Source organism: Euprymna scolopes, chromosome 8, assembly GCF_053919585.1.
Source record: "Euprymna scolopes isolate OS-2025 chromosome 8, ASM5391958v1, whole genome shotgun sequence".
Taxonomy (NCBI): Eukaryota; Metazoa; Mollusca; class Cephalopoda; order Sepiida; family Sepiolidae; genus Euprymna; species Euprymna scolopes.
This window is the reverse complement of record NC_136489.1, coordinates 564224-583061: the sequence shown is the minus strand read 5'-3', so window position 1 is coordinate 583061 and position 18838 is coordinate 564224. Positions and strand designations below refer to the sequence as shown.

The 18838-nt window shown below is 33.4% G+C and overlaps 1 protein-coding gene across 2 annotated transcripts in view; it reads right to left on the bottom strand.

Annotated features, from left to right (window-relative positions):
* LOC145283477 (free fatty acid receptor 4-like) overlaps nucleotides 1–18838 on the bottom strand; it is a 123684-nt gene that overhangs the window by 52719 nt on the left and 52127 nt on the right. The window contains exon 1 of one of the 2 annotated variants that reach the window (XM_080132288.1): nucleotides 17476–17779. The exons of the other annotated variant lie outside the window; for it this stretch is intronic. The gene's annotated coding sequence lies outside the window, so the exon portion shown is untranslated. Of the gene's footprint in view, nucleotides 1–17475; nucleotides 17780–18838 lie in introns of those variants that run through there. 2 annotated transcript variants of the gene reach the window in all.

Genomic DNA, 18838 nt, shown 5'->3' with positions numbered 1-18838 from the left:
CTTTACTTCGGAATTCCACACTTTAATAAAAACATAAAGGAAACTAATTTATGAGAAGCCTTTTCATTGTTCAAACGGACATGGCGAGAAACTTAAGTTGATTTAGTTTTATTTTTTATTCCACCATCTGTTTATGTAACATAAGCGATATTAAAACCTTTTCCATAAAATAGTCTTATCTGTATGTCTACACTTTTATTGTTTAAAATATACTGAAGTACGAACTACTTATGTAAATAGACTGTGCATTATAAATGGGACAATACGCACATGTGGGTTATTGCAACACTAGGGAAAATATCCAACATTTTCTGAGAACAATAACAGCAAATTTGAAAAATGGTTGTTATATTTTGACATCGCTCAACATTATTTCCGTGCTTTTTGGACAATTATTGTCGAATTAAAACTATTTACTTCCCGTTAAAAATGGGATTATCAATTCTTACAGTTATTTAAATGGAAAATCCAAGCATTGTGGTAAAAGTAGATATGTCGCTCGTGACAGCTGAAAGAGACATAAAACCGAGACAATAGCGGGATTATTCTCAAATATTTTTTCTTTTCTTACAAGAGTCGCCGCTTATCAAGGCCCAAAGGTCACTAGAGTACAAAGTTTAATGAGCGTCAAGTGTTCGGTGAGACAACACAGGAATGATGAATAATGCTGACAATTGCGTAGAACTTGATTATTCAAGAGGATAGCATGTAGTCAGCTGGGAAGCATCCTTGCTGTATTTAGTTCCACAGGCGGATAGTCATCGGAAAACGATTTGCTCATGAGATTCTTGCTTAAGTTTAGGCACGGATAAAGTAAAGTAAGTTGTTGACAGTGATTGTAGCTAGACGATTGTGAATTCTTTATACGTAGGAGGGGTCTATAGACTTAAGTTTAGTCGAACAACTGCCATCCTAACATGAAAAATACACAAAAAACTTGATAAATGGGTTCCTCACGAAGTGAACGACAACCTTTGAAACGCCGCTATGACGTGTCTTTTTTTACGCAACAAGAACGACCCGTTTCTCGATCGGGTTATGACTTACGATAGAAAGTGTTTGTTTTTTTACGAGAACTGGAGACGCTCAGCTCAGTGGTTAGACGCCGACGAACCTCCACAATACTTTACGAAGCCAGAGTTGCACCAAATATAAGATCATGTTGACTGTTTGGTGGTCTGAAACCGGTGTCATTATTATAGTGTTTGAATGCAGGCGAAACAAGTATGGTAGAGAAGTACTGTCAAATCGATGATATGCATCAGAAACTTCGACAACAACGCCCAGTATAAGTCAACAGAAAAGGCCCAGTTCTTTCCACGACAACGCCTGACAGCACGTTGCTAAACCGACCCTGCAGAAGTTGAACGAATTGGGCTACAGAACTGTCTCATCCGCCATTCTCTTCAAAACTTTCACCTACCGACTACAACATTAAGCATCTCAACAACGTTTTGCGCGAGAAATGCTTCAAAAACCTAAGCGATATCAAAGACACCTTCAGTGACTTCATCGTCACAGAATGCAAGATTTTTACGTTACTGGCATAAATACACTTGTTTATCATTGGCAGAAGTGTTGATTCTCATGATGTGTATTTCGATCAATACATTTTTTTTACCCGAGATATGTTCATCTGAAGTTAAAAACCGCAAAAAGTTGCTTGTCAACCTGATATTTAGATATATTATACAGACAATTAGATATTTTATTGAATGTAAGAGATACTAAATATATAATTAAGTAATTTTGCTTGGACAGACTTCATTAGGATGAAGTGAGTCCATTAAAATTGCCGCTTGCTTCATATATTTACAAATTGCTCAAAAGTTTGATGGATCTAAGAACACGTACGTATTAAACATATAAAATTTGTCTAAATCGCGTACACTCATGTTTATAGAATCTAACCATTAACAAATGTAATGTATTCTATTAGCAACTTACGTTTTAAGTAATATTTTAATGTTTTTATTAATTTCATTTGTTTCATAGACACCATGTTTTTAAAGATGGTTTAAAGTCATGGTATTTATATATATTTTTTGTTTTGTTTTACGCTCCTTAGACTCTGACGGAGTTTATATTTTAAATAACTAAACACACCACAACATGCGAGTAACAATATTTTAACTATGTACGCATACAAATGGTTGTAAACTTATCTCTAAATCTATCTACCATACGAAACTGAGGTGGATATGTAAATCGTATTTGGTGGTTTCTACCACACTCGTCGCCTTATTAAAGTCTTAAAGTATAGTCTACCCGATTATTTATCTGGAAGAAGAATATGTAGATATTTTGTTTGGATTTATTTGAAGTGCCACAGAGATACTATTATAGGCACCGCAAAAAATGGCCGCAAAATCAAGTTGCTGTTGTTTTCTAAAACGAAATTATATTTATTAAAATCCATTATCTCTGAGTAACTTTTTGTTTCCAGAAAGATAAAACCTTGAATTTTATCATATAGAAAACAGAATAATGTAAAACTTTTTCTACTATTTTTAATTAAATTTTAAATGTTAAATTTTCCCAAAAAGTTAACAATTGACATTTTTTGTCTTGCACAAAAACCGTACATAAATATTTAACAAAAAAAAAAAGGTTTTGGAAATAATTAATTTATTTATTTATTGTCTAACTAAGATTTAGGATGATTTTCTAAGAGAATATGCAAAAATATTATAATATAAGTACATGGATTTCAAATAATTCCACTTATTCATATATGTAACCAGTTATTTCGCGTCAATCTAGAGTCTAGATCGACACTGTTTACGTTTGCGTTTGATAAGAAACAAACTATGGAAGACCAAACAGGCCAAAAAAACTTATTTTTCAGTGACGAAAATTTCAATGTATTATTAAGCTGAGGCTGGCCAGTACCAGATGGGTGACCATTTGTATGAGTTTGGTTTTTAATGTGTATGTGTTTGGGGCCAGGCTCCCCAAAATGGGGGGGGGCAATTTAAAGCAGAATAAAAAAAAATTATTTCAGCGCGTTTGTCCACCGTAGTCGAAAGGCGGCAAACGTTTTCAAACGGGATAAAAAAAAAAAATGATGCTATTTTTAACACAAAGGGCACAATATTTATCGATTTTTTTTTGTTTGGTATCGATTCTTCAAATCATGCCCTGTTTAATAATGGTCATGCATTATTCGGCTCGCTAAAAAAAGTGTTAATTTATTTATCAAAAATTTTAAAATGGCCTTTTTCGTATAAATATTAAAAAAAAATTTTTTTTTGTTTTGCTTAACTTAAATTAATTATTTCACTTAACATATTCACCGAATTTCACACTTCAAAACTCAAAAGCGGGATAATTAAACACAATCGAAGTTCTGATATTCAGACGTCAAAATAAGGTATGCAAACAATTTTTTTTTTTTAATCTATAATTCTGTCCCTTACAACAACACAATATGCTTTGTTCAGTTTCAGATGATTATTTTAAGCATATTTGTGCCCACTTCAAAAGAGGGGGGGGTGTAATAAAAATATATATATATATATATATATATATCGTTTATGAAAAATAAGTACACCGTTATAAAGTTCATTCTTCTCTTAATAATCGCTGAAAATTTCGTATTGATCGGATAATTACCTGATTTTTGGTAGATTTTTAAAAAGACGGTCCGTCAAAAAGTACTGACCTGCCCCCCCCCCAGTTTTGGCGGTGCCTATACTATTAGGTGCCCGGAAAACTCGTCCCGGGAAAACTCGTCTCCGGAAAACTCGTCTCCGGAAAACTCATCTCCGGAAAACTCGTTCCCTTTCGCTAGGTAGGAAAACTGGTCCCTTATTGAATAAATATCGATTGAAAACACATTTTATGATCGTTCTTGAAGGAGATATTGTTTTTTTTTAAATAGACTATAACCCCCCCCATAATATTTAAAAAAAAATATTTTTACCTGTTTAATGTTTTTTTGTTTTTTTTTTTAAATAAAATCGATTTTCTAAGTGTCCGTTTTCTACCTTACTGGCTAAGTTCTTAGTGGTTTCACTTATTTTAAAGCGTTTATTATGTTCATAAACGAGACCGCATATTTTTTTATACAAATATAAAAAGAATTTACTTATTTACTGTTGTTATAAAAGGGTAAAATCGATTTTTCTACTTCGCTGACTATGTTGTGTGTTGTTTAATTTATTTGGAATCGTTTATTCGGTAAAGAAAAAAAAACCACAGAAAACGGGTTTGTATTACTGTACACATAGATTCGAAAAAGTTGTCAAAAAACAAATATATAACAAATAAATGTTATCAAAGGCAAGATAAGTTACTTTCCTACCAAACTGGATATATTTTTTGTGTTTTTATTCAATGTAACATGTTTATTCAGCTCGAAAAACATACAGCGTTGACCGATGTATTGGACAATTCAAAATGGCGGCCGACTCTCTCTTAAACACGGTAAGTTCGGGAAAAGGTGTTATAAATAATAAACTAGACAAAATACTATTAAAAAAACACCGAATATATGGCAACCTATGTCACGGTAATATATATTGAGCGAATTTCTAACAGTATTTTGTCTAGTTTATTATTTATAACACCTTTTCCCGAACTTACCGTGTTTAAGAGAGAGTCGGCCGCCATTTTGAATTTTCCAATACATATGTAAACACTGCATGTTTTTCGAGCTGAATAAACATGTTAAATTGAATAAAAACACGAGAATTATATCCAATTTGGTAGAAAAGTAACTTATCTTGCCTTTGATAACATTTATTTGTTATATATTTGTTTTTTTTAACTACTTTTTCGAATCTATGTGTACAGTAATACAAACCCAAATTTTAATCTTTTTTAAAATATAATTTAGAGAGGGGGGGGTTAAAACTGTATCGCCCTCCGAAAAACAACCAACAAAAAATGAAATTAAAAAGATTCTTGATAAACGATAGCGGAGTTTTCAATAAAATTGATTAATAAATTTATTTAGTGATTACTTTTTCTCTGAATGATTGATTTTAGAATTTTGAAGTAACAATTAAAAAAATTAAAAATGAGTTAACGAGAGATTGTTCATGGCATCTCTCGCGCCAAAAATATATTTCGCTTTTAATTTATTAGTTAATTTTTGCAAAATTTGACAGGACGACAATAAATGTGGATAATTGATAGAATTATAATTTTAAATAACGCATGAGTGCATTTGGTATGAGAGAAAACGAAAACATAACAACAAAAACTATCATAATTAAAAAACCAAAACAAAAAAGTAACGCTCCCAGTTTTTAATTTTTTTTGTTTTGTTTTTTATTATTGTTTTTATGACTCCAAAAAACATCGTTAAAATAAGAACCAAATAAATTGTAATTAACTTTGTATGAACATAATAAACGCTTTAAAATAAGTGAAACCACTAAGAACTTTAGCCAGTTAGGTAGAAAACGGACAATCGATTTTATTTAAAAAAAAAACAAAAACATTAAACAAATAAAAATATTTTTTTAAAATATTATGGGGGGGCTATAGTCTATTTTAAAAAGCAATATCTCCTTCAAGAACGATCATAAAATGTGTTTTCAATCGATATTTATTCAATAAGGGACCAGTTTTCCTACCTAGCGAAAGGGGACGAGTTTTCCCGAGACGAGTTTTCCGGAGACGAGTTTTCCCGAGACGAGTTTTCCCGGGACGAGTTTTCCTAAATTCATACTATTAGCATCCTTTTTATGGACAATTTAATACGATGTAGCGCTTAAGAGTTCCTCGAAGAAAACAAAAACCTACCTGCATATATCAGTAGAATAATTTCGGGAAACTGGAAATTAACAAACCAATCTCAAAGCAGGATGTAATGCCTGGGATCATACTTTATGTAGATAAACAGGGAGACCCAACACTTGCCAAATTCCTAACTGCTAGAATCCTGACTGATATGACAACCCAGCAGTGATCATCGACCAAAGTGTCAAGAGATACGAGACTGACGCCGCAGATGACAAATGCCTTTAAGAACAACAAAAATATCCATTTTGAGTGCTTTTTCTTAAACAGAGTTTAAGACTGTATTAATAACTAAAAAGATAAATAAGGAAATGCTCACAGGGGATGAGATGAAGGGCATTAAGAATCAATTCTAAGAGTTCAAGTCCCGTCAGGTCAGTTGTATTCATTTTCACGCTGATACCCCTGGGAAAAGAACGTATCCACATTCCCCCCAGTTGTGGGTAAAAACTTTTTAAAAATATCAGTGGGCGAGGATAGAAATGGCCAGGGGTCAGGTCAAGCTTACTTTCTAGCGACGGTTACTAGTTTATTTTTTTTCTCTCTTTTTTGCGTGCGCGCGTGCAAACACACACACACACACAGAGACACACACACACACACACAGCTTGATGTCTGCTTCTTAAGGCCAAGTAAGTGTCAAAAACTAACCACGACGCCACAGAAGTGACATGGGGTGGGGAAGAGTTACTTGGCATAGCACCCAGAGACTTAAATGGGTTCAAGAAGAGAAAAATAAGGGATGAAAGGTAAGGGGGTTCAATTCAAAGAAATGAAAGGGAAAACTACAGTTACTAAGATATACACATATGTCCATTTTGCAGAATCTTGTATTAATAAGGCAAGAAAAGGAGTGTATGCCTTTTTTAAACATATGTGAAACTGATAAAAAATAGTTCAATATATAGTTATTTCAAAGCATTTGCTTTAAATCCGGAGAAATTGAAGCGATTAACGCCCAAATTTTATTTACTACGCTTACATATTTTTGCAACATTCAAATTTGAAGTTAATCACAATATAGAAATTTTTTTGTAAATAAATCGTACTCTAATCTAGATCTAGCTAATTTGCATATTTTTAAAACATTCTTTTCAATTGATTCTCTATTAGTTTTTTTGGTTTTGTTATGGGATGATCATCTTTAGTTAACTACTAGCAATTCATCCCGGCGTTGCCCGGGTGTTTGGAGGTGTATGTTGAGCAAAAAAAAAAAATTGTAGTAGGAACGCAAGCTCAAACCTGTACCCCAAAGGAGGAAAAGAACGGGGAAAAAACCTGACGTCTTTGCTGTTACGACCACCGCCAAACCGGAAATGACGTAGGTAAAAATTAAGGCTAGATAATCGAAAGGAGAGGATGACTTTCGAAAATCTCGGCGAAAAAAGCCCCCCTCCCTGTAGAAAAGTGTCCAGATGAAGGTGAAGACATTAATGTTTTTAGCTAACTTTTCGATATTTGCCGTCTGAAAGGTCGAACTTCAAAACTATACTGATATTGTAAACATTTGTCGCCTCCGTCGAAAGTTTTAGGCAGGCATGCAAACATACATACGTATATTTATATATTGGTAATTAAAAGTTTTCGACCCAAACCGATTAAAAAAATTGCCCTATCTCTGAATACTCTTTATGTAAAATTTCAAATGTTTAGACTAGAAAGTGTCTGAGTAATTTGGTAGAAACCGCAGAAGTCAAATTTCTTAAAACTTTGACCCCTATTATGACCCCTTAACATTTATTGTTTTTGGTTCAAAGCAAGTTATTAAGTTAAATCCATGTCCAAGGAACCTATATCTAAAATTTCAAGTGTTTAGACCCAAAATTGTCGGAGGAGTTTGGTAGAGTTCTCAAAGATCAAATCGTTGAACTTGGACCCCTTAACAGCCAAATTTCTGTCCCAAAATGAATTACAAAGATTTTTCCAAATCTCAGTACCCTGTATATCAAATTTCGCGTCTGTAGACTGAAAATTGACAGAGTTATTGCGTTGGAAAATGTACACAGACAGACAAACAGATACACAGACACGTTCACTTTTATAGATATATAGATACATTACGTGTAATTATATTCATAGATATTCTACATGATTTATACTTGCTTAATTTTTGCGGTTTTTATTTTAGTAAACAAACCTCTTTCTATATATATTTGTGTATGCGTACAAATATATTTGTTAAAAAAGTTTGCCTACCAAACTCCTGTCAGTTTTTTCGTCTACAAACAAGAATCTTAATATAAAGGGTACTCAAACCAAGGCAAAACTTTATATTTGGGTTTTATCCGGGGAAAATTGTTGCAAAAAATGTAAAAATTAAAAAACAATGGAATTCACCAGTGGACGATTGAACGACAGCATTACTAATATGCATGCGTAACGTAATAGCTATTAGTTCAAGTTTTAATTTTTAGCCTTGGAAATATATCTTCATATCTCAGGCATTTATGTCAAAGGAAAAAGTAAACAGTAAGCTAAACGTTTTGGTTTCTAGTCTCGGTGGTTGCGCGCGAGTCATTTTTTTAACTGTTTAATTCATTACTATATATATTGAGCCAATATAATGCAATGAATATGAAATCTGCATTAATAAAAAGATTTATGCACATTTTATGACAAGGCAATACCAGCGTCATCTTAGTAAATAATTTAAAACATTATATAACATAATACATAATATCTGTTTCGTCCTATGTAAACAATTTCTTGTTGAACCATTTCCTAAAATAAAGTTTTACTCAATCCATTCCATCGCTATTAATTCCTTATTATCTCATTAGTCACCTTATTTACATTACCCCTGAGTGACCTTCAGGCCTTGATAAGTGGAGAAACCTTTGTAAAAATAAGTTTTAATCGTTTCCAATAAAGTTAATAGATTATATAGGAATCGTTAAATTAAGGAGAGTAGAAAGTGGATCTTTGGTTTACTTTCAGTAGACGAGTGACTCACTTCACTTTTTGTCCTTTAGTCCTAATATTCTACTAACGATGTTTCTGACATTCCATCTAATACTTATCCTTGACAAGTTTCTGATCTTGAAGTAATATTGTTTAGCTTTTTACATCAATATCTGGATGAAGCGATAATTAGGTGTTACTAATGACAGACCTTTTAAAAAGATTTTAAGATACGTACGTTTACATATGCATATATTCCTATTGAACATTCTAAAAACATGAAGGGTACTTAATGTGAAAGGAGCTTTAGATATTTGCATTTTGCACAAAACGAATTAGTTGATATGGATTTGAAAATAATGAACTTTCTATTGTAGCCATAGTCTGGTTTTTTGTGCGTGTTGGACAGCAGTGATCAAGCGCAAAAATTGAGTGAGGAAAGATTAGCCTGAGAGCGAAACTTTGGATATTATTGATCGTAACATAATTAATGAGCCCCTTGTTGAAAGATATGAAGTCGTGTAACCCTTCCTATTCATATAGTTGAACTGATTCAACTCATCAAAACCATGGATAAAAACGAAAATGTTTCTACTATTCATGCAAAAGCGTTTGAGTAAGACAGTGAAAAGAAATATTCGATGAAGCTCAGATAAGAACATTTAAAGATCCAATACTCCTGAACTCAATTGCGGATATCGAAAAGCATTTATGAATACTGTTAAAAAATTTCTCAAACCACAAAGTTGATATCTATGAAGTATAAGAAGAAAACAAATGAAACCGATATAATCATAAACATGCAATTTATCTCTATCCATCTTGATAGATCAAGATTTTCTGGAAAACTAAGTAAGGAACAATGAGAACGATTGCACCAAGATTTTAGAGTGATAGAGAGGTACCAGAGATGGTGGAATAAACATGGATTGTTGTTAGAGCCTTCACCAGTGGTTGCGACGGTAACCACTTGCAAAATCCAGGAAAAAAGGCTTAACCCAAACGAATATACTTAACTAGGCACCGCCAAAAATGGCCGCAAAATCAAGTTGTTGTTGTTTTTTAAAACGAAATTACGTTTATTAAAATCCATTATTTCTGAGTAACTTTTTTTTTCCAGAAAGATAAAACCCTGAATTTTATCATATAGAAAACAGAATAATGTAAAACTTTTTCTACTATTTTTAATTCAATTTTAAATGTTAAATTTTCCCAAAAAGTTAACAATTGACATTTTTTGTCTTGCACAAAAAAACGTACTTAAATATTAAAAAAAAGGGTTTTTGAAATAATTTATTTATTTATTTATTGTCTAACTAATATTTAGGATGATTTTCTAAGAGAATATGCAAAAATATTATAATATAAGTACCTGAATTTCAAATAATTCCACTTATTCATATAGGTAACCAGATATTCGCGTTGACGTAGAGTTCAGATCGACTCTGTTTACGTTTTCGTCTGATAAAAAGCAAACCATGGAAGACCAAACAGGCCAAAAAAAACTTATTTTTCAGTGACGAAAATTTCAATGTATTAAGCTGAGGCTGGCCAGTACCAGATGGGTGACCATTTGTATGCGTTTGGTTTTTAATGTGTATGTGTGTGGGGGCCAGACTCCCCAAAATGGGGGGGGCAATTTAAAGCAGAATAAAAAAAAATTATTTCAGCGCGTTTGGTCCACCATAGTCAAAGGCGGCAAACGTTTTCAAACGAGATCGAAAAAAAGATGCTATTTTTAACACAAAGGGCACAATATTTATCGAATTTTTTTTTTTGGTATCGATTATTCAAAGCATGCCCTGTTTAATAATGGTCATGCATTATTCGGCTCGCTAAAAAAAAATTGTTAATTTATTTATCAAAAATTTTAAAATAGCTTTTTTCGTATAAATATTTAAAAAAAATTTTTTTTGTTTTGCTTAACTTAAATTAATTATTTTACTTAACATATTCACCGAATTTCACACTTCAAAACTCAAAAGCGAGATAATTAAACACAATCGAAGTTCTGATATTCAGACGTCAAAATAAGGTATGCAAACAATTTTTTTTTTTTTTTTTTTTTTTTTTAATCTATAATTCTGTCCCTTACAACACAATATGTTGATTTCAGTCTCAGATGATTATTTTAAGCATATTTGTTCCCACTTCAAAACAAGGGGGGGGTTTTGTAAGCAAATATATATATATATATAAATATCGTTTATGAAAAATAAGTACACTGTTATAAAGTTCATTCTTCTCCTAATAATCGCTGAAAATTTCGTATTGATCGGATAATTACCTGATTTTTGGTAGATTTTTAAAAAGACGGTCCGTCAAAAAGTACTGACCTGCCCCCCCCCCCCCAGTTTTGGCGGTGCCTATACTTAACCTATTTTCTTAGTTCATAGTTTTCTCTATTTAAGTTCATTTATTAGACTTTTTATTTCGGTGTTGGCACTTACCCCTGAATATAATATTTCCTAACAAAACCTAATGTCAATGTATAATCTAGTGCAAATTATAAATAAGGTTTACTATGGGGGGGGAGAGTATAAGTTGATACGACTAGATAAACGAAATGATGAGAATTTGTCTTTAATTTGAGAAAATTGAAATTTATACGCTTCCAATTTCATAAAAATATTTTTAACATGAAATAATACCATTTCCAGTACATCAAAAATATGTCCCGATGAGAAAAGACAAATGGCCATAGTTTTTTATCTGTCGCAATAAAAATCTGTTAGCTTTCCTACACCGAAATGCGTTGACGTGTGATATAATAAAAACCATTTGTATATTAGTAATAGGATATTTTTAAAAAGTTAATATACTTTTAGTATCTTAGCCATCTTTCACTTGCGAGATACCAATGTAAACCACTTTTTGATCTGTAAAATCATTTGACTGAAAAAAGTATTAAAGCAAGTAGTGTGTGTGTATATATATATATATATATATATATATATATATATATATATAAACGGCATAATCACGTTTGACACACCGGTTACCGTCAGATCCTCGAAATTAAGCAACGATGAGTCTAGCCAGTATCAGATGGGTTACCATTTGAAACTTCCAAGTGCTGTATGTGCTCTCCGCTTATCTCGGCAATGTCCTAGACTTCTTGCCACTGGACTCCCGCAGTGCCGATTCAGCAGAGGTTTCGGTTGGTTATTGCGCAACCCTTACCACACAATTACTGTCCGTATCCTTTGTCTTTAGAGACTGAACGGAGGCATCATCTGAATATATATGTACACGCACAAACATACATACAGGTGGGTGAAATTTGACTGCAGAGTCGAAAGTGAATATATTTGAATCCTTAGACTGTCAGTAATTATCACTTTTTGCACTAATTATTGGGTATCCATTAAACACAAGAGTCTGCAAAAAAATATACACATATAGAAATATCAAAGAAGACTAAAAAATATTATAAGAATTCGCCATTGTTGCATTCCATATAATGTAAAACAAAACAGTTGTTATCATAAAAAAAAGTTTAGATTTTAATTTTGGTGCATGTATCATTTTCTTAAGTTATGAAAAACTACTTGTGTATAGAAGGATTTTCTTACAGGGTTCAGGAGGATGTGGTTACTCTAGGTGCAGCAGATGACGATGCACATTCAGTGTTAAACAACATTCACTAAATGAGAAACACTTGGTGACTGTACAGTAACAAATGTAAACCCAACAGTCAAGTATTACGAATTACCATAGTTCTAAGGCTAATATAAATCGGCATGAAGTATTTGCTAAAGATCTACAAGTTGAAGATACGAAAATGTTAACAGATGGCAGATTTCCAAATCCAGCATTTTAAATATTATCAATTCAGTAATACGATTGTAGCCTCAGCCAAATGTCCCTGTAATGTTGTACATATCCTGTCAGAATTCATGTCAAAATTATTTAAAATGATAAAAAAAAGTTAAAAATTACTTTTTAGTTAACATCTAAATGTGCAGATACTTTACTTTGAAAGGTTTTTATAAGGAATAGGTATCCAGAGAATTTTAATACTTACGAAGTCAGTCTTCAATACTAAAGGATAAACCTAAGTTCTAGAAGTGACTGAAGTAGTTTACGATCTGAAAGCAGAGAAGCATTTACGCACACTAAAAGCTTCAATAAAGTTGAAGAAACTTTAAACAAGAACAAAATTTCAAATTGTAAGTTGTTTGGACCACTTCCACGACTAACTCTGGATTCTCCATCAATACTCGAAACTGACTTCGTAAGTACTGAAGTTTTCTAAATTTCCATTCACCACGAATACCCTTTCAAATACAAGGTAAAACTGAAACCTTGCACTTGGTGCACTAATTTATATGCTCACACACCAAAAACTAAAGCTTCTACACTCTTACAGGTGATATGTAAACAGCAGGAAAACTTACGAGTAAAAGTAAATACAAAAAATAAAGGCATTTTAGATTTTAAAATAGGGGAAACGTTTTCACATTAATTTACCCGAAAATAATTATCAACTTTTGGGGAAAATAGCGTTTCTTTAGGTATGGATAAAAACTTGGTCGATCACGAAGCTAGAATTTAACCCACGGAAACAAAAAATGGATCGCCTGATGCATAGCAACCCATCCCTCTTGATTTGAGAACTGCAACTGATGTAAAATAAAAAATTTAAAAAATCTCGATCATACAAATGATGGCACGGTCTTCAGTGTTTGTGCTATTGGAGATAAAAAAAAATCATCGGAACGGGTTTGTTTTACTATACACAGATACGAAAACATTGTCATATATATATATATATATATATATATATATATATATATATATATATATATATATATTATTATTATTATTATTATTATTTTTAAAATATAATTATCCACTGACACGTGTTTCGTCGTCTACGACTCATCAGAGTGACTGAATCTAGCGAGATTCGAAATCGGGACCCCACGGTAACGAGCCTTTCCACTGACCCATCTCGCACGACCGTAACAAATGTTACCAAAGGCAATATAAGTTACTTTTCTACCTAACTGGATAAGTTTTGTGTTTTTATTTAATGTAAAATGCCCTTTTCTCTACCCTGCAATCTCTTTCCCACAGAAGAGACGTAGCGAGCCTGTCATTGTTCTATCGTTATTTCCATGGCAGGTGCTCATCTGAGCTCCATTCTCTGCTCCCCCCTTCGCCAATCTTTTTCAAAAAACACCCGACTAGCTGAAACCACCCTCAATAATTTTCCCCACTCTCTATCTGTGCCTAAATCAAAACGTAGATACCAAAAAGCTTCTTTCTTAGAACTGCACGCCTGTGGAACTCTGTTCCGCTTGCCTGTTTCCCTCCCGACTTCAACCTGGATGTCTTCAAGTCCAACACAAAAAAATTCCTGGTGAACCGTCCCCCTAAGTAATGACACCTTACAAATTCTCCAATACTATTGCTACACTATCCCTCTGATTACTGTACACACAATAACCTTTATCCCTGAGTGGCCATTGGGCCTTGATAAGTGGTGAACTCCATGTAAAAAAATCGATTCGAAAAGCAGTATTTATTTGTATATGGGATAAATACATGGCGGCGTACTCCTTGTTGCATACGTTAAGTTTGAAAAAAGGAGTTCAAACTAAAAAATACTATAAAAAATACTGTTTGAAATCCACTCAATATGTTACCGTGACATAGACTGGCGTGGGTGTCTAACAGTATTTTTTTTTTTTTTTTTTTTTTTTACACAGTGATCACCACTTATCAAGGCCCGGAAGCCACTCAGGGATAAGGGTTATTGCAAGTGCATTACCTTAGTGTGGATATTTGATGAAGTGTTTAATTAGGGGGGCGGTTCATTAGGAATTTGATAACGTTGGACTTGAAGACATCCAAGTTGTAGTCCGGAGGGAAGCAGGCAGACGGAACAGAGTTCCACAGGCGTGCAGTTCTAAGAAAGAAGCTTTGTTCATGGAATCCGCGTTTTGATTTAGGCACAGATATAGAGTGGGGGAAATTTTTCGCAGTGGATTCAGCTAGACGGGTGTTTTTCGTGAAAGATTGGCGAGGGGGGACCAGAGATTGGAGTTCAGACGAGCACCTGCCATGAAAATAACGATAAAACAAGGATAGGCTCGACACGTCTCTTCTGTGGGAGAGAGGTTGCAGGGTAGAGAAAAGGCATCCCCCACTAAGCCACGAAGTCTATTTTGTACTCTGTCAAGGCATGATAGGCTGATTTTGGCAGCTCCTGCCCAGATATGGCATCAGTATTCCATCCTTGGACGTACTTGGCTTTTATATAGATAGAGAATTGCATCAGTAGTGAGATATCTTCTGGAGCGGTAGAAGGATCCCACCATCTTTCCAGCGACCTTGGCAACAGACTTGATGTACGTGTTCCATTTCAGATCAGGAGTAAAGGTCAAACCCAGAAGCTTGTCAAAACACGGGGCCTCACCCAGACGAGAGCCATCCATCACACTTGATGGCAGCTGGGGATCAGAGGACAGAGCGCTGATGATGTATTTTGTATTATTTAGTTTGAACTCATTTTCCTCAAACTTAACGCATACAATAGTGAGCTCACCGCCATTTGTCTTTCACATACACTAATAAACACTATATGCTTTTTGAATCGAATAAACATTTTACATTAAATTAAAAACACTAAAACCTTATCAAGTTAGGTAGAAAAGTAACTTATCTTGCCTTTGATGACATTTGTTATGCTTTGTGACAGCGTTTTCGTACCTCTGTTTATTGTAAAACAAGCCAACCTATTTGAATAAGCAAATTTGATAGCATTTATTTGTTATGTTTGTTTCTTTTGGTGGGGGTACAAAGATACCGGTATTCTTTGAAGTCTCAAGAATCGCTCAAAATGTCCAAAATAAAAAAGTGACAAATCTAAATAAATATCACCATGTCATTTATTGGTTTGTTTTCGTTTTACCTTAAGTGCTTAGCAGTATTTATGTTTCACACGTAAAACACTATAAAATCAGTTAAAACATTACTTACCCAGATAAATAGAATACTAATATATCTTGCCTTTGGTAGCAGTTATGTTTCTTTACTACTTTTTCGATTTGTTTGCAAAGAAAATAATTTTGCGTGATTTTTTTAGACTTAATAGGTGGGTTGGGGGTTCTGAAGGACGGCCCGGATCAAAACAGGAGTCTATCTTTACTCCGACACCGTCAGCAGAGTACCAAGTGTACCACCTTTTACCAAACTGAAAGCGATGCTCGAATTTCAGATCTAATCGCATGACAAGAACTAAATATACCCATGCAGAATACGAACCTTGCTAATTTTTATACTAGCAATTTCATGGCGTCTTGTTTAAATTTTTAGGTGAAAGTAATGAATAAATAAAATCTCTTCATTATCATACTTGTAATGGCCCTGTGCCTAAATTGTAAAATTTAGAATATTTACGAATAATTTTATTTTAAGTGTACTAACAAAAATACTAACATTAACCAAAAGAAGTTAATTATCTACCGACTTGTATGATTGGAACTGTGGAAACTAAGATTTATTATCTGATTTTGTTTTTGGGTTAGATGTCATCGATGCACGAAAGAAAAAAAACGGGGGGGGGGGCGCTTTTTCAATAATTAAAAATGAAGTCTACTAAACTTTTCTAAACATCGCCGACAAAGTATTTTGACAGAAAATACATTCTAAACTAATCTGTTTTGCGGTATCTCATATGTGATCGATTTACGTAAAAAGGGGGGGGGGTACTTGTGTAAGATATTTATTATAGAGACAACCAATCGAAAAAAAGTAAAGAAATCCAACTAATAAATATCACCGGAGTTTTGAAGGATTCTCGAGACTCTTAAAACGGATTGCCATTTCCGCCATCTTATGGTCGTTTTAAATTAGCAAATTAGCAACTACTTGGGGTTGCAAGTAGATAGTAATTAAAAAGAACGTATCCAGGTTAGTAGAAGAGCAACTTATCTTGCTTTTCGTAATATTTGTTATTTGTTTTATTACTTTTTTTTCGATGTGTCATCTAGAAATCATGCAATCATGTTATAAACAAATAAAAACAATTTAGACTTGCGGGCCAAAATCACAGTGTAGTATCTGTTCTGATGCTTCACTTCAGTACTTCACTGAAGTGAAGTACTACTTCACCTTTTCTGTCCTCAGTCAGTGGATGAGAAATCCTTCATGACTGAGAATTTTTATTTCTATCCAGAGTGCCCTTTTTTTGGGGGGGGGGAGTAGTTGGATTTTCCCCACATTAAAAACCGACCTTGTGTCTAACTATGCCCTCGTGAGGAGGCAAGTAAATAGGAACATTATATATTGCTTTAATCATTGTGTGACCTATTTGTGTAAAATACGCGTATTTAAACGGTTTAAAGCAATATAATTTGACGTAAAAGTCACTGCTTAAATTATTTGTGTTCAACAATTAGAAGTTTAACTGATTATTTTACTCTTTCAATTTACGGTAAGGTAGGGTTAACAAACTTGACCGTAAATAGAGATAGACTATTGAAGCAATAATTTAAGCAGTGATTTCTCACGGTAAAAATTGTTTTAAACCGTTTATATTCTTTTATATTATAGTACACATATAGGTCACAAATTAAAAAAATATATATATTGTTTTAACAACTTTCTAAACTATTTCCTTACAAATAATTTATTTCGATAACAATGATTACTTAGCAATAAATATTTTTCTAAGCAATAACGATAATTAGAATCGTTGTAACTTTGATTACCGAAAATTGTTATAAACACACACACACACGAGAGAGAGAGAGAGAGAGAGAGAAAGAGAGAGAGAGAGAGAGAGAGAGAGAGAGAAATAAATAAACATACCTTTGTGTTCATCTTTTTTTGTTGTTGTTTTTAACTTTATGATATCCTTTCGTCATTTTATAATTGCGTATAAAATCCTCTGCTGAAAAGTTTTAGGTTTGTTTTCAAATACTACAGGAGGAATTTATTCGACATCCGCCCGGGGTAAGAAATTGCGATACATTGACTTCGAGTAACCATAACGTTTTGTAGAACGGCGACAAGCTTAGGTGTCATTTTATCTTTCTTTTCTTTTTTTTGTAAGATAAGTGGTTGGGGTTTGTTATTCATTCGCCAGCTAAGCCAACAGTTTGTACAGAATGGTACAGTCACACACACACATATATATATATATATATATATATATATATATATATATATATATGCAACATAAAAAGAAAAGGAATTAAGTTACTGGCTATTCATGCTTTCCATAATACAGTAGAATATAGCCTGTAGCTACGCGAAGATATAAAGAATCCCGCAATTTACGAACCACATGTTTTCTCAGTGTATTTTAGTTAATTTTTAATTTGTTTAATAATCATAATAAGAAAAATGTGAAGACCTGTACGCGTATCCAGTTTTATGGGCTAGGAAGAACAAGGCAGGGTTTACAATACGAGAGACCGAAACATATGTCCATAATTATCCATGTAGGAAAGGGCGTCTGATTATCTCGGCGTCGGCGTGTATCTCCTAACATGTCTGTCTCTTTATTTCTGGGTGACGCTGAAAACTATCTTACGCATATATAGACGAAGAACTTATACACGAAGTGACTGTTTGCATGTAAAGGTACCATTTGTGTTTAATTGATGCGAACTTACAACCCATTTCTTCTGAAACATGAAGGGGCGGGGAGATTCTCTGCATAAATAAGGGGTAACGTGTGTGTAAAGTCTACTGTCTTAATTTGACTTGTTTCTCATTCTGAGAAGTTGGTTTTATGTTGTTGTTTTTGTTATATGTATATTTAGATTTCGAATCTCAATCTCACTATGTCGAGCTTCATTAATAAGATATGAAATAACAGAATCAGCTGTTTGTGGTGGTAGTGGTTGTTGTTGTTGTTGTTGTTGTTGTTGTTGTTATTATTATTATTATTATTATTATTATTATTATTATTATTTATTTTATTTATTCATTCATTCATTCATTCAGTAGGAATAGTCGCATAGGACATCATCAAAAATTTCTCTTTGGGAACAACTTGTGGTGTTCTCTGGAGTGACAACGCGTCTCCCCAGATTTTCTAGTACTTTCCACCTCTTTGCAGATGAATTTGCTTTATCGAAACAGCCGGTTACCATTGATTTCTCGTTGGCGACAACCATTGGTCTTCACTGGAATTTGTGTAGCAACAAGCTTCCCCCAAAGTCCC